Here is a 15,936-nt window from a genome sequence, read left to right on the forward strand (position 1 = left end):
ATTACAATTTGTGAGATGTATCTGGACACATTGGAACACAAGGACTTAAACCAAGAACTGCCAAAACCCAAGCCACCCAAGTTCTGGAAAGAATTCTTGAGTGACTATTACCATGTTATCCAGTAAGTTACGTTACATAGAACAAAATCTATGGCACTGTAGATTGTTTTAGGTGCATATCTGAATGTGCAACAATATGTAAAATCTGGTATATTATATCTGTAGCAATCATACAGCATGCATGAACCTTGAAAATGTTGCTATGTAATTCTATAGTAGCGTGCCCATATTCATATATTTGATACAATAATGGGACAGTAATTTATTTGAAATCAATCTTACCGTACCTTGTCTTTTTGCAGCGATGGCGCCACCATAGAGAATGCTACACTCTATGCTACTAGGTGCCATTCTCTCTTACACACTCTTGAGGCAGTGTGCCCTCAGATCGACATTGAAGGTGAAAGGAATATCTGGATTATAAAACCAGGAGCCAAATCCCGAGGAATTGGTATGAGACCTGCCTAATTAGTATATTTTATATGTCACAGTTAATCTGACTGTTCCATTGAGATTGTTATAGATGAAGTTGTTCTGACTGTACATATTTTCACAGGGATAATATGCAAGAACAATTTGGAAGACATTATGTCGCTTCTGGACAGAGACCCAGTGATTCCCACTGATGATTTCTGCGTGGTACAGAAATACATAGAGAGGCCACTCTTAATCCACGGAACTAAATTTGATGTGCGTCAGTGATTTCTGGTGACGGATTGGAACCCTCTAACCATTTGGTTCTACAAAAGGTGTTATCTCCGATTTTCGTCACAGATTTTCTCACTTAAGAATCTAAACAGGTTGGTAGAGGTTTGACCATTTCAGCTACTTCTAGTGCCAAAGACATGTAGGCATCCCCTCCCCTGCTCTCCCCTAGTTTGTTTATCATTCAAAAACATAACTATATTCTGGTGATGTTGCAAGTCAATATGTACCACTAACTGTCTCTTTAACATATTGATCTGCATCATCTCAAAGTAATATCAAATGCAGAAGCCCTGTTGGGCCCTGCACCCCCCCAGTCCGACCCTGCCCTGTCCTGAGCATTCTGGATAATAGGTCCCATACCTGTACTAATTCTTTTAGATTGTAACAATTAAGGTAGTTAAGATTAAACTATAAGCACATAAACCCTTACAACCAATAGTGTTATTGTTTTTGCAGATCTGTACATCTATGCAACAATGCCGTACAGAAGTACTGTAAGAACTCCCCGGCACGTCATCCTGACCTTCCTGCAGAGAACATGTGGCATGACTATCAGTTGAAGCAGTATCTGAAGCTGATAGGCGCATTTCATGCATGGGATGACATAATGTTGCCAGGGATGAAGGAAATTATTATTCAGATGATGAAGAGTGCGCAGGATAAAGTAGTGCATAGAAAAAACACATTTCATCTATACGGTGCAGACTTTATGTTTGGCGAGAATTTCCAGCCATGGCTGATAGAGATCAATGCCAGCCCTGCACTGTCAAAAGCCACATCTGTAAGCAGCAAGCTCAGTGCACAGGTCCAAGAAGACATCCTACGTCTCATCCTGGACCGAAGAGAAGACAGCAAATGTGATGTGGGAGACTTTGAGCTCCTATATCAGCAGGTATGTATATAGCAACCAATATTTGTCTATTTATTAACAGTTAAAAGAAACACATACACACACTAAATGGTGGCTGAAAGGCAACCAGTAGACATGGGTTAGGCTGTACAAAGCACTTTTCAAGAATAGGGGTGTAAGGACTAGACACACATAGAGGGTGATTTTTCAACGTTCGAGTTTGATTATTTTCACAAATTAAGTGAAGATTCGAATTGTGGTTCAAAAACTCGAATGCCTCGTATTTATTAAGTGCAAAAAAACCAAAAACTTGAATGTAAAACGTTGTTATCTAAAAGCTTGTGAGTTTATATAGAAATCAATGGGAGTTGTCCTAGGCAAAGTCAAGCCGTCATTTCAATTCGAGTTTTTAGAATTTTTGCAGCTTTTTTTTTCGAATTTGTCAACTTGAAAATTTGAGGTATTTGAGTTTTTTCATACAAACGAGGTTTCCTTATTAATAAACAAGCAAGCATTCGATATGCGAGTTTATTCGATACAGAAAAACAAACTCAAATTCACAAACTCAAAAACTGATAAATAAGCCCATTAGTATGCTGCAGTTGTGAAAAAGGTGGCTAATTTGAAGATAATAACATTAATTTCCTGCTGTTCTAACTATTTTACCTTGTTGAATTTTAGCCTAAAATTGAAATGCCTATTTCAAGAGAAAACCTGCTAGTGAAAGGAGTTGCTATTAAAAAGCCGCGTCTGCTACAGAAACGCTATACTCCTAGAATTATCAAACATGACTGCCAGAGTCCTTGCAAGCCAAGTGATTCTGCAGCCGATGAAGAGAAGGAAACAAAGATAAAAGTTCCTAGTACTTTAAAGAAGTTAGATATACTTCCTAAGAAGATAGTACTAGATGATATCAAAGGAGCAACAAAGCCTTTGAAACCCAAGGATCTTGTGGTGCCTAAGAAAGAAGAGCCAAAGCTTTCGATCCTGGATTTCAGGCAACTAAATCCAACTAGAAAACCGAGAGATCACAGCAAAGAGAGAGTAGATCTCCGTCCTACAACCAAACCTATATTGGAAAAGCATCTCAAAGTAAAGGATACGGCAAAAAAAGTGGAATCTGAAAAAGAGACGCTTAAACCTCTCCCTTGTTTATTCTGCAAGGGACAGATTTGCACGTGCCGCAAACCCTCAAAGAAAGTTTTTAGAACTATTGGATTTCCCTTGGATCTTTGGCGGATAAGAAAATGAGATAATTCCCGACCCCTCAGGTTGGGCAAGAAGTATGTGCAGTGTAGGGTGGGTGGTGGGCCAAACTGCACGAAGACAATTCTGCTTCAACTTATTAATGAGGATTCGTCATAATAAGTGCTAGAGGCAAACTGGTGACCATCCTCAGGAGAAGCAAGGTAAGGGACTTAGTCAACAATGACAAATTACCAAGTCTAATACATGTGTCAAAAGAGCATTTTTATAACCTACTGAATTTCTTTTAGATTGTTGAAAGAGAAAAAAATGAGATACACGGCATGAAGTATTTCCTGCATATTCCGTAGCTGAGGGTTAAGGATATGCAAGCCTGCCTGAACCCTCAGGTTGGGCAAGAAGTATGTTACCTGTGCAGTGTAGGCTGCACAGGACTAGATGGACTAGAAGCAAACTGGTGACTGTCATCAGAAGAGACAAAAGGAAAGATGGTGGATACTGCTCTACAACTATCAGGTATCACGGTAGTCTGATGATTAGTAGCCTCTCCTGCGCTTCCCACTGGACCTGAACACCGGATGTGGAAACAGTAACAGGCCCAGCTGAAGAATAGCAGTAGTGCCGTTGATGAGAAAGCCGGTAATAAACAGTCTTTGTACAGCAGTAATGCAAACAGGCACTATGAAGCAGGGGTAGTCGAGAAACAAGCTGAGGTCAAACCGAGAATCAGAGTCCGAAAACAAGCCAGGGGATGATCAGAAGAATAACCAGAAGCCGAGCCAGAATCAGAAGTCAGAAGGACAGTCAGGAGGATTCAGGAATGCTTAGTGTCAATTTGCAGGCAAAAGATCACTTCGCAAAGTGTGTTAGGCCTGGGCGTCCTTAAATCCGCAGGGAGCATGCGCGCAGCATCAATACGCAACGTGCGTCAATACGCGGCGTGCGTAATCTCGCGCGCCTAGTCGCGCGCCCGCGCATGACGCGCGTTTAGTCGCGCGCCTGCGTGTAGCACACGCCCAGACGAGCGCCCATGTGCGGCATTGTTCCGGCCGCGCGACCGCGCCGGCGCATATCTACGCCGGCGCTGCCGTGCGGACACACGCGCCACGGAGCACACGGACCTGACTTTGCCCTCCCCCAACTCGGATATCCTTTCCATTTGACAAGATATTGCAGGCGACCCCTGTTGATTCTCGAATCCAAAATGGCTTCTACTTCGAATTCATCAACACCCTCAACGGACACCGGAGCAGGAGGATCAGAAATTCTGCCTGGGAAAGAGTTCTTGATTACAGGTTTTAACAAAGCCGAATGAAATACTGGATGTATCTTGTAGGAAGTAGGTAGCTTGAGTTTGAAGGCTACTTCATTTATCTGTTGGACAACGGGAAACGGACCCAAAAACCTTTGTCCCAACTTCTTAGAAGGACAAGGAAGTTTGATATGGCGGGTAGAGAGCCATACTAAGTCTCCAACACGAAACTCCGGATCCCTTCCCCGCTTACGATCAGCAAACACCTTGAAATTTCTTTGAGCTTGGGTCATAGCTTGTTGGATAACTTGAACATTCTTAGAGATGAATAAAAGACGATCTTGTACAGCAGGCACTTGAATCTCTTTTGGAAAGTTAGGGAGGATATGTGGGTGACAACCAAAATTAGCAAAAAATGGAGTCTGTTTGGTAGAAGAATGACAAGCATTATTGTATGAAAATTCAGCTAAAGGTAAAAGCTTGCTCCAATTGTCTTGTAAAAAAGACGAAAAACAGCGAAGGTATTGTTCTAAGGTTTGGTTTGTTCTTTCCGTCTGACCATTAGACTGAGGATGAAAAGCGGTAGAAAAAGCCAATTTAATCTTTAATGAGTCACAAAGAGCTCTCCAAAATTTGGATGTAAATTGAACCCCCCGATCAGACACAATTTCATCAGGAACCCCATGAAGACGAATTATTTCTTTAATGAAGACTTCGGCTGTATAAGCGGCAGAAGGTGTCCCAGACAATGGAATGAAATGGGCCATTTTAGAGAGACGATCTACTACAACGAAAATAGTGTTGAAACCTTGAGAAGGTGGCAGATCAACGATGAAGTCTATTGAAATAGATCCCCAAAGTCTAGAGGGTATGGGTAAAGGATGTAACAAACCCAAGGGCTTAGTACGAGAGTCTTTGGAGCGGGCACAGGTTTCACATGAAGAAACATAAGTTTTGCAGTCCTTAGCCATGCGAGGCCAATGAAAAAATCTCCTAGCAAGATCCAAAGTCTTAGAAACTCCCATATGCCCAGCCAAAGGATGATCATGGACCATTCGTAGAGTCTCCAGCCTAAGAGACTCGGGTATAAAGATCTTGTCCTTTAAAAAATAAAAACCATCATGAGCTTGTAAATCTTCTGGGAGTGGGACAGAAGAAGAGACCTCCTTAATCTTAGAAATTAACTCACTCTGAAGCAAAAAAAAATTTTGTGGTCGTAAGATTGTATCAGGAATGTCAGTCTTTTCTTCTTCAGAGAACATCCTCGACAGGGCGTCAGCTTTTTTGTTTTGACATCCAGGTCTGTAGGTGATGTGAAAAATAAAGCCCACCTAGCTTGACGAGGTTTAAGGCGCTTGGCTGTACGAAGGTACTCTAAATTCCTATGATCGGAAAAAATAATAATAGGGTGGGCTGCTCCCTCGAGAAGATGACGCCATTCTTCAAAAGCTGCTTTAATAGCTAATAGTTCTCTATCCGAAACGTCATAATTTTGCTCCGAAGAGGTAAGTTTCTTGGAGAAAAAGGCAACTGGATGGAGAAAATCTTTACCAATATCCCTTTGAGACAAGATGGCCCCCACAGCGATTTCAGAGGCATCAACTTCAAGGACGAAAGGTAAAACAGGATTGACATGTTTTAAAATTGGTGCCGAGACAAATAATTTCTTTAGGTGGTCAAAAGCCGTTTGAGCTTGAGTTGTCCATGAGAAAGGTCTGGAAGTACATGTCAAATCTGTAATAGGTGAAATGACCTTGGAAAACCCTTGGATAAATTTCCTATAGAAATTGGCAAACCCGATAAAGCTTTGTACTGCTTTTCGGGAAGAAGGAATAGGCCAATCAATAACAGCGGATACCTTTCTTTGATCCATTTGGACTCCCTCGGTCGAAATTATAAATCATAAAAATTCGATGGAGGATTTATGAAATTCACATTTTTCCAGTTTTGCGAATAAGTGATGGAGCCGTAACCGCTTGAAAACCTTTTGCATATGAACTTGGTGTTCTGCCTCGGATGTAGAGAAAATTAGTATATCATCTAGATAAACGATAAGGAATTGGTCCAAAAAGTCTCTGAAGATATCATTAATAAAATGCTGGAAAGTTGCTGGTGCATTGCATAATCCGAAAGGCATCACTAAATATTCAAAATGCCCATAACGGGAGCGGAAGGCTGTTTTCCATTCATCACCTTCCCGTATTCGGACCAGGTTATACGCACCTCGTAAGTCCAATTTTGAAAAAATCTTAGCTCCACGAAGATTCTGAAAAAGTTCTGGAACAAGAGGAAGTGGGTAACGGTTTTTAATTGTAATTTGATTTAAATGTCTATAGTCAATACAAGGTCGTAGAGAATGGTCCTTCTTCTCTACAAAAAAGATACCAGCTCCTGCAGGTGATGTAGAATGACGAATAAACCCCTTTTCTAGGTTCTCATCAATATATTTCTTCAAGACATCGAGTTCAGGTTCAGACAGTGGGTAAATTCTTCCAAACGGAATAGCTGCTCCCGGTAATAACTCAATGGGGCAGTCGTAGACCCGGTGGGGAGGAAGAACATCTGCCCCCTTGGCATCGAAAACATCGAGGAAAACTTGCAGATAAGGTGGAATGGAATCCAATCGGGAATCTTGTAAGGAACATAAGGCCAAAGACTGGGTTTCAGAGCTACTGGAAATAGTATGGGAAATACACCAGTGTTCCAATTTATTGTAGGATTGTGCAACTTTAACCACGGGAACCCAAGGATTAATGGAAACAAAGGTGAAGCAACAACATCAAAAGACAGAGTCTCAATATGATTAGTGTCAACAGTCACAGAAAGTGGCTCCGTCTCCATTGTCACTGGTCCAGAGGATATCTGTGAACCATCTGCAGTTCTTACAAGGAGGGACTGTTGCTTAGGACGTGTGGGAATTCTGTAAGTCTTGACAAACGAAGCATCAATAAAGCAGCCGCAGGCTCCAGAGTCAATGGAGACTTGATTCTCTAGATGACCTAGGGACCACTGTAAGGATATAGGAACGGTTAATAAAAGAACTTCCTTCGATGTAGCAGAAAAAGATTGTCTATGAGGCTTACCCGCAGGTCGGGTAGGACAGTCCTTTAGAAAATGACCCGAAAGACCACAATAAAGGCACAAATTGTGTTGCCGTCTTCGAGACCTCTCCTCAGCTGAGATGGCAGACCTGATAAAACCAATCTGCATTGGCTCAGAGGGATCCATGGAAGTGGTGGGAGATCGAGGTCGCGGAGTCAAGGTAGCTTTCGGAAGGACCCAGGAAGGAGAAGCCAGAAGAGATCTTTCTGCATGCCTCTCTCTCAACCGTCGATCAATTTGAATCGTCAGATCGATAAGCTGTTCCAAAGTCTCAGGAATTCCCACACGAGCCAACTCATCTTTCAAGGACCCACACAACCCCAACCGGAACTGATGTCTTAAGGCCTTATCGTTCCATTCTGTATCGGTGGCGTAGGAACGAAACTCTGTGACATAATCCTCCACTGGGCGTTTGCCTTGCTGAAGTGTACTGATCATGGCCTCAGCCGTCGCAGACCTCTTGGGATCATCATAGAGCTGAGCCAGTACACCAAAGAAAGCATTGGAGTCACTTAATAGGGGACTTCGGGTTTCCAATAGTCGGTGTGCCCAAGTCTTTGGTTCTCCGGACAGCAAGGAGATTGTCACTCCCACCTTGGTTTGTTCAGATGCATACATCTGCGGCTTTAGTAGGAACAACAGACGACAATCATTTAGGAAAGCACGGAACTTCTTTCTGTCCCCAGAAAAACGCTCGGGCAGTGGCATCTTAGGTTCGATGACTGGAGAGGTGGTATGTACAGCATCAGGGGGAACTGGAGGAGCTACAGGCGCGTCAGGAACCGGGTTGACAACTGCATTTAGGCCTTGAAACTGAATCTGTAATTGCTGATAACCTCCTTGTAAGTCTTGAACCGCTTGAGTGAGTGTGGTTAACTGCTGGGAAATAATGTCCAAGGAGGCAGAGGCCACTGGTTCATCAGGCTCCATGGCGAAGTGATACTATCAGGTATCACGGTAGTCTGATGATTAGTAGCCTCTCCTGCGCTTCCCACTGGACCTGAACACCGGATGTGGAAACAGTAACAGGCCCAGCTGAAGAATAGCAGTAGTGCCATTGATGAGAAAGCCGGTAATAAACAGTCTTTGTACAGCAGTAATGCAAACAGGCACTATGAAGCAGGGGTAGTCGAGAAACAAGCCGAGGTCAAACCGAGAATCAGAGTCCGAAAACAAGCCAGGGGATGATCAGAAGAATAACCAGAAGCCGAGCCAGAATCAGAAGTCAGAAGGACAGTCAGGAGGATTCAGGAACGCTTAGTGTCAATTTGCAGGCAAAAGATCACTTCGCAAAGTGTGTTAGGCCTGGGCGTCCTTAAATCCGCAGGGAGCATGCGCGCAGCGTCAATACGCAACGTGCGTCAATACGCGACGTGCGTCAATACGCGGCGTGCGTCAATACGCGGCGTGCGTAATCTCGCGCCCCCGTGCACGCGCTCCTAGTCGCGCGCCCGCACATGACGCGTGTTTAGTCGCGCGCCTGCGCGTAGCACACGCCCAGACGCGCGCCCATGTGCGGCATTGTTCCGGCCGCGCGGGCGCATATCTACGCCGGCGCTGCCGTGCGGACACACGCGCCACGGAGCACACGGAGCTGACAACATCCGACCAATTCATTCCCAGGATACCCTTCTAGTTTTTTGTAAAATATCTTTTCTTTTATTAATGTTTTAATTAATAAAATGTATGAAAGATACATGAGGATATTTGTTGTAGGTTTGATTTAGGTTTCAGATTTGCAATTAGATTTAGGGTAAAAGGTGGCCGGCCAACCTAACAATTAGAATAAAATGACATACAAATTAGGGTCTTTTAAATACACTCTTGAATGAATTCATTATTCATTTTTTTTATTCATCAAATAGTTAAACCTTTTTAAAGTGATTTCCTTTTTCTCTGTAATAATAAAACAGTACCTGTACTTGATCCCAACTAAGATATAATTACCCCTTATTGGGGGCAGAACAGCCCTATTGGGTTTATTTAATGCTTAAATGATTCCCTTTTCTCTGTAATAATAAAACAGTACCTGTACTTGATCCCAACTAAGATATAATTACCCCTTATTGGGGGCAGAACAGCCCTATTGGGTTTATTTAATGGTTAAATGATTCCCTTTTCTCTGTAATAATGAAACAGTACCTGTACTTGATCCCAACTAAGATATAATTACCCCTTATTGGGGGCAGAACAGCCCTATTGGGTTTATTTAATGGTTAAATGATTCCCTTTTCTCTGTAATAATAAAACAGTACCTGTACTTGATCCCAACTAAGATATAATTACCCCTTATTGGGGGCAGAACAGCCCTATTGGGTTTATTTAATGGTTAAATGATTCCCTTTTCTCTGTAATAATAAAACAGTACCTGTACTTGATCCCAACTAAGATATAATTACCCCTTATTGGGGGCAGAACAGCCCTATTGGGTTTATTTAATGCTTAAATGATTCCCTTTTCTCTGTAATAATAAAACAGTACCTGTACTTGATCCCAACTAAGATATAATTACCCCTTATTGGGGGCAGAACAGCCCTATTGGGTTTATTTAATGGTTAAATGATTCCCTTTTCTCTGTAATAATGAAACAGTACCTGTACTTGATCCCAACTAAGATATAATTACCCCTTATTGGGGGCAGAACAGCCCTATTGGGTTTATTTAATGGTTAAATGATTCCCTTTTCTCTGTAATAATAAAACAGTACCTGTACTTGATCCCAACTAAGATATAATTACCCCTTATTGGGGGCAGAACAGCCCTATTGGGTTTATTTAATGGTTAAATGATTCCCTTTTCTCTGTAATAATAAAACAGTACCTGTACTTGATCCCAACTAAGATATAATTACCCCTTATTGGGGGCAGAACAGCCCTATTGGGTTTATTTAATGGTTAAATGATCCCCTTTTCTCTGTAATAATAAAACAGTACCTGTACTTGATCTCAACTAAGATATAATTAATCCTTATTTGGGGGAAAACAATCCTATTGGGTTTATTCAATATTAAAATGATTTGTAGCAGACTTAAGTTATGGAGATCCAAATTACGAAAGGATCCCTTATCCTGAAAACCCCAGGTCCCGAGCATTCTGGATAACAGGTCCCATACCTGTATATAAAAAAAACGCAAGGAATGTAAAGATGAGCAAGAGCCTTCCTTCATGCACCTTTACTTCCCTGTAACACAACCGTTACGTGCTCACAATCTACTCACAATTTTAAAGGGGAACTATACCCTAAAAATGAACATGGCTAAAATGCCATATTTTAGATACTGTACTTCAGTAATGCACCAGCCTACAGTCTCAGCATCTCAATAGCAGCAATGATCCAGGACCGCAAACCTGTCACAGGAGCTCCCCATCTTGGAAAGTGTCTGTGACATTCTCAGTGGGCTCTGAGCGCCTGATGAGAAGCTGAGCTTAGGGGTCATTGCAAATTATCAAGCAAAAAATAAGCTGATGCTACAGGGCTGATTAATAAATTCTAAATCTAGCTGCACTGGTTTCTGAGCTGCCATGTAGTAATTATCTGTATTAATTACAAGTCAGCCTTGTATTGTGATATTATAAATGGGCCCCTAAGCTCAGGTAAGTGGCAGCAGCACAGAGTGTGTGCAGGCAGGGCCACCATCAGGGAGGCACGGGGGGACAGTTGTCCCGGGCCCGGACAATCGGGGCTTTAAAAGGGGCCCAGCCGTGATAGTTTTTAAGCACGAGCCCCCTTTCAAGTGTTACGGGTCCTTGGTTCATTGGTTGTCAGCGGGTAATTTGATTGGTTGCGCCCTGTGCATATGCGTGATGTCAGCACGCACGAGCGCAACTTTATAAAAGAGTAGATGCAGCGGCGAGACAGGGGACATAAGAAGAGCCGGGGGACATAAGAAGAGCCGGAGGAAGCAGGCGGATGCAGCAGATGGGTGCTGGGGGGAGCCGCAGGAAGCAGGGGGAGCTGGAAGATGTTGGGGAGGACACTGTGGGGGAGCTGGAGGGTGTTGGGGAGGGCGCTGGGGGGGAGCTGGAGCATGCTGGGGAGGCCGCTGAGGGAAACTGGAGGATGTTGGGGAGGATGCTGGGAAGGGCGCTGGGGGGAGCTGGAGGATGTTGGGGAGGGCGATTTCTGATGGCGGCCCTGTGAGTAGGAAATCAGCAGAAAAGAAGATGGGGGGCTACTGGGGATTTTTTCGGGCGAAAAAATCTTCCCTGCTAAAGGGCTGTGGGTGCCTTGGGCTGGTACAGAAGCCCAAAATTATAACGTAGATTTCTAGCCAACTTCTTTATATAAGCTTTAGTTCTCCTTTAACAGAAGAGTCTTATAGAGAACACAGAGCAATCCCTTTCAGACAGTCGCACCCTTATATCACAAAATATTTTTTTCTTCCACTTGTAAACGCACCATAGATTTAGTACACCGAGCAGAGATTTTCATGAATGGCTGTCATTTATCAAAAGATCTGAACTGAAAAAGCACGAACAAAAAAAAGCCATGGAATGCAACTTTTTCATATTGTCACACAAATGCCAGTGTCAAAAAACCCGAAAACCTCTAAATCTATGTAGCAAAGAAAGATCTTTCTGTTGTAAAAGGGACTTCTACATGATCTCAACAGGTTTTAGATGGTGTATTTTAGCATTCAATATTGTTGTGGTTTTGTTGCATAATAAATTGCAAAAAAAACCTTTATTTTCACATCAAATTCAGGTTTTCAGAGACAAAAAGCTTGACCCCAAAAATTTGTGCCTTTGTAAATACCCTTTCAAGAGACAGTGTAGGACAGGGGACGGGGGAGTCAACATAACATGTGAGCTGCATATTTTGGCCCAAGTAGTAACATCTCCTGATGATATTTACAAAGGCTCTGTCTATGAGCAATCATCTTCTTTCTCTCTGTATGCTGGTTTTTTATGCTCTGTAGGGCTATAGTTTATTATTGTTGTTACTTTTTATATTCTTATTTTCTTTACAAGTCCTCTCCTATTCGTATACTAGATTCACATTCAAATCACTTCCTGGTTGCTTGGACCCTAGCAACCAGGCAGCTGCTGAAACTCCAAACTGGAGAGCTGCTGAGCTAAAATACAAATAATAAAAATACAAATAATAAAAAAATGAAGACCAAGGGGCACATTTATCAAAGTACGATTGAGTCTGAATACAAAAAATTTGTATTTTTTCTAATTTATAGAACTACGCATCTTTTCTGTGTTTTTTTCATCAATTTGTGCAACTTTTTCGTACTTTGCAATAAAACTCATGCGACAAAATTGTATTTGTCGCAACGAGTACGAACGTTTCGGATTCATTCAAGCTTCGGTATCGTGACTTTCCTTGGGCCAGGTTGGAGCTGCAAAGTGCCATTGAGTCCTATGGGAGGCTTCCAAAAAAGTCAGAAGTCAGGTTTTCCTGCCGTTTACAATCGTTCGGATACAAAAATTTTGTGACTTTCGGATCGCCAACACGATATTATCGTGACTATTACGATTTTTTCGTAAGCATTTTCGTGACATTTCCGATTATCAGAAATTATCGTAAATAATTCGAATTTTACCCGTTTCGGGATTCAAACTCGTACTTTGATGAATCTGCCCCCAAGTCTCAGAATATTACTCTCTACATCTTACTAAAAGTTAATTGAAAAGTGAACAACCTCTTTAAGAGCATAGTTTTCTTTGGTATCTGGGCACCAACTTCTGGCTGACATATATATACAGTATAGAAGGTGGAGTTGAACATTAAATATCTCACTCCATAATGCCAGGCAATGATTAAAACCCAAATAGCAAATTCGCCACTCCTGCTATTACTCTTCCAACATGATTCTAATTTAAAGATCAATACATCACAGTGTAGTTAGTAATTTTAGCTATAAAACTCCTTAAATTAAAAATACTATTATAAGGACTAAAAGTTAATTAGCAGGAGCCGGACATAAGAGGATATGGCAATGATTAGAACCCAGATAATAAAATCACCACTCCTACTAGTACCCTTTCCAGCACGATCCCAATTTAAAAATCAATACATCCCAGTGCAGTTGATAATTTTAGCTAAAAAAATTAATTAGATTAAAATTAGATTATAGTAAATACTATAAGTTCATTAGCAAGCACCGGACATAAGGAAAAATGGTAGAGTCTGGGTAGAAAGGAGTTTAAAAGAGGAGAGAGTAACTTCTTAAAAAAACAATCGTTCCAAATACTAATTAAACATATCTGTTATGCCCACCAAAGTGAATCCCTCTAGGGAATTGAAAAATTAGACTATAGTCCTGGCCGGGAACTTTCCTGTTCACTACATTGACAAAAAACATCAATTTAAACGATCAGGCCAGGGGCCAAACCTAAGCATATCCTGGATACAGGACACTGTGGATCCCCCTCTTCTCCTCCAGACTCTCCACTCTCTTGGCCTTCGTGACACTGCCTTATCCTGGTTTTCATCTTATCTCTCAGACCGATCCTTCAGTGTCTCTTACAATGGGGAATCATCTTCTCCCTTGCCTCTTTCTCTCGGGGTTCCTCAAGGCTCTGTCCTGGGCCCCTTACTATTTTCTCTCTATACCTCCTCACTTGGCAAACTAATCAGTTCTTTTGGCTTTCAGTACCACCTCTATGCTGACTGTCACGATTACGGCACTTCAGACGCACGTGACTGTAGGCGTGGCTGTCTAGAGGGTCCCCTGACAGTCTCACACACCTGACACCCAGGTCAGACTAGCGTCACAGCACCCCAAAGACCAACCAACGCTCACACACTCATACACAACTTGCTGCCACCACTCTCATACTTCTTACACTGGCGATGAGAGATGCCAAGCACACTGGTAGAGAAAGGGTTAATGTAAAGAACCAACACACACACTCTCCTTACCAGCAGTCACAGGGTTAATCAGCAAACAGCATACAGAGGGCTAAGGCACACAACACAGTTACACACTCGGAGGTTAGGTGCGTTTTAGAGCATCAAGGACAAACTTATTAAATTTTATATTTAATATTATAAAAAGTATAACAGTGCGAGTTTAAACAAGATGTTACAAAAAAGGACATACGATAAAATAAGTACAAACAGTTTTAAAATAAAAGGGAAAAATATAGTCCTATACTATACCAAGCAAAGTCCTTCTAGTCCTGGAGGCAAGGGGAAACCACAGGATAAACTTCCAATAGAAATTGGTCCTCCACAGAATATCAGCGTATAGTCAGAAGAGCTGACTATTTATCCCAGTTTGCAGGGGATCAGGTAACTGGACACTCCCCCCTCCCTCAGGAATGCAAGGGGTGTCACCATTAGCAGGACACAGTGTGAGTTTTATGGCCTCCTGTGTATGGGACTGAGTGTATGGGACTGGTCCAATGATACCAATGTCCATAACTCCTTGTGGGAACATAATGGAAAGATGAAATTAGATTCATCAATTCTAAATGATCCCACCGGTCCCATCCAGACTAAACATCACTACTGTGTGACCTGCCCCTGCCCAGATACTCCTATCTGACAAACCGAGTACCCAAATCTAGTCATGTTTGGACTGGTATGAACGGCCGTAGTAAATTACACATATACTCAGGTTTTGGTACCTCTAGTATAAATGGTATGGGTTCTGGGACAATAAATGTTTGTGAGGTTGGGTTATGGTGTGACCTCTACATCACCTATGATGGGTTTTGATGTGAACTCTAATTCACCCCCATGTGGGCTTTCACTCCCCCACATGGCATGGCCCTTATCAGCCAGGGATTAGAGCTGGGCATTCCAGGATGTGAGGCCTTTACACATGGCTGGTTCCAGACCCTAGTGACCAGAGGCCTGTTATACATCTGTTTCTGTCACAGGGGGAAAATTTTTGTGATACCTTGGCCTGCTTGATTAACCCTTACAGGCCTATCTCATGACACTGACGATACTCAAATCTATCTTTCCTCTCCTGATCTCAACCCAGAGCTTCTAACTCGCGTCTCTTCCTGCCTGTCCGCTATCTCCACTTGGATGTCCCAACGTTACCTTAAATTAAACCTCTCTAAAACTGAACTGGTTCTCTTTCCCCCATCCAACGCCCACATTGTTCCCGAGGCATCTATAACGGTTAACAATTCTACCATCACCCCATCTTCCCAGGCCCGGTGCCTTGGGGTTATCCTTGATTCTGCCCTGTCCTTCACCCCTCATATCCAATCACTTATCAAATCATGTCACTTTCACCTAAGAAATATCTCCAAAATCCGATCATTTATCACCCAAGATGCTGCCAAAATTCTTATTCACTCTCTTATAATATCTGCGGAATATGTTGGCGCTTTATAAATAAATGTTAATGTAATGTAAGGCACTAGTGTCACCAACTGTTATTGGAAAATAAATATTGTCCCTTCTATACTTATAGGCTGTAGATAAATATACCTCCCAACAGTCCCTGGACAGTCCCCAGCACATAGATAGCCCCATAAAATCCCCATTTTTTTGTTTGCCCCTCCAATCACTCCCATATTACATAAAGCAGCATGGAATGCTTGGGAGACTGACACTATTTCTGTCATAAAACTCAAGGGGAGGAGACCCACACAATACCATGTCAAGCTAGGCCACCCACCAATTTTGTCTTTCATAAAATACTTGGGGGCCACCACTGTGCTTGTTTTTCAAGGGGACAACACTATTATTGGCGGCAGTCTCAGTAACTGATAGAGCTACAATTTGCTGCAACCCCTTACTTCAGCTACAGCACAGCCTATACTGCGCCATGTTTGTTTGCCAG

General features: G+C 42.4%; 1 protein-coding gene and 1 pseudogene across 1 annotated transcript in view; one reads left to right on the forward strand and one right to left on the reverse strand.

Moving 5' to 3' along the window:
- The window catches only part of LOC101730580 (rab GDP dissociation inhibitor beta), a 39,261-nt gene extending 24,929 nt beyond the window's left edge, over nucleotides 1-14,332 (reverse strand). Inside the window, exon 1 of the mRNA XM_012961689.3 lies at nucleotides 14,292-14,332. The gene's annotated coding sequence lies outside the window, so the exon portion shown is untranslated. The remainder of the gene's footprint in view (nucleotides 1-14,291) is intronic.
- LOC116410515 lies at nucleotides 16-2,869 on the forward strand (annotated as a pseudogene).
- Nucleotides 14,333-15,936: the final 1,604 nt, after the last annotated feature.

The sequence above is a fragment of the Xenopus tropicalis genome, chromosome 4 (assembly GCF_000004195.4).
Source record: "Xenopus tropicalis strain Nigerian chromosome 4, UCB_Xtro_10.0, whole genome shotgun sequence".
Lineage (NCBI taxonomy): Eukaryota > Metazoa > Chordata > Amphibia > Anura > Pipidae > Xenopus > Xenopus tropicalis.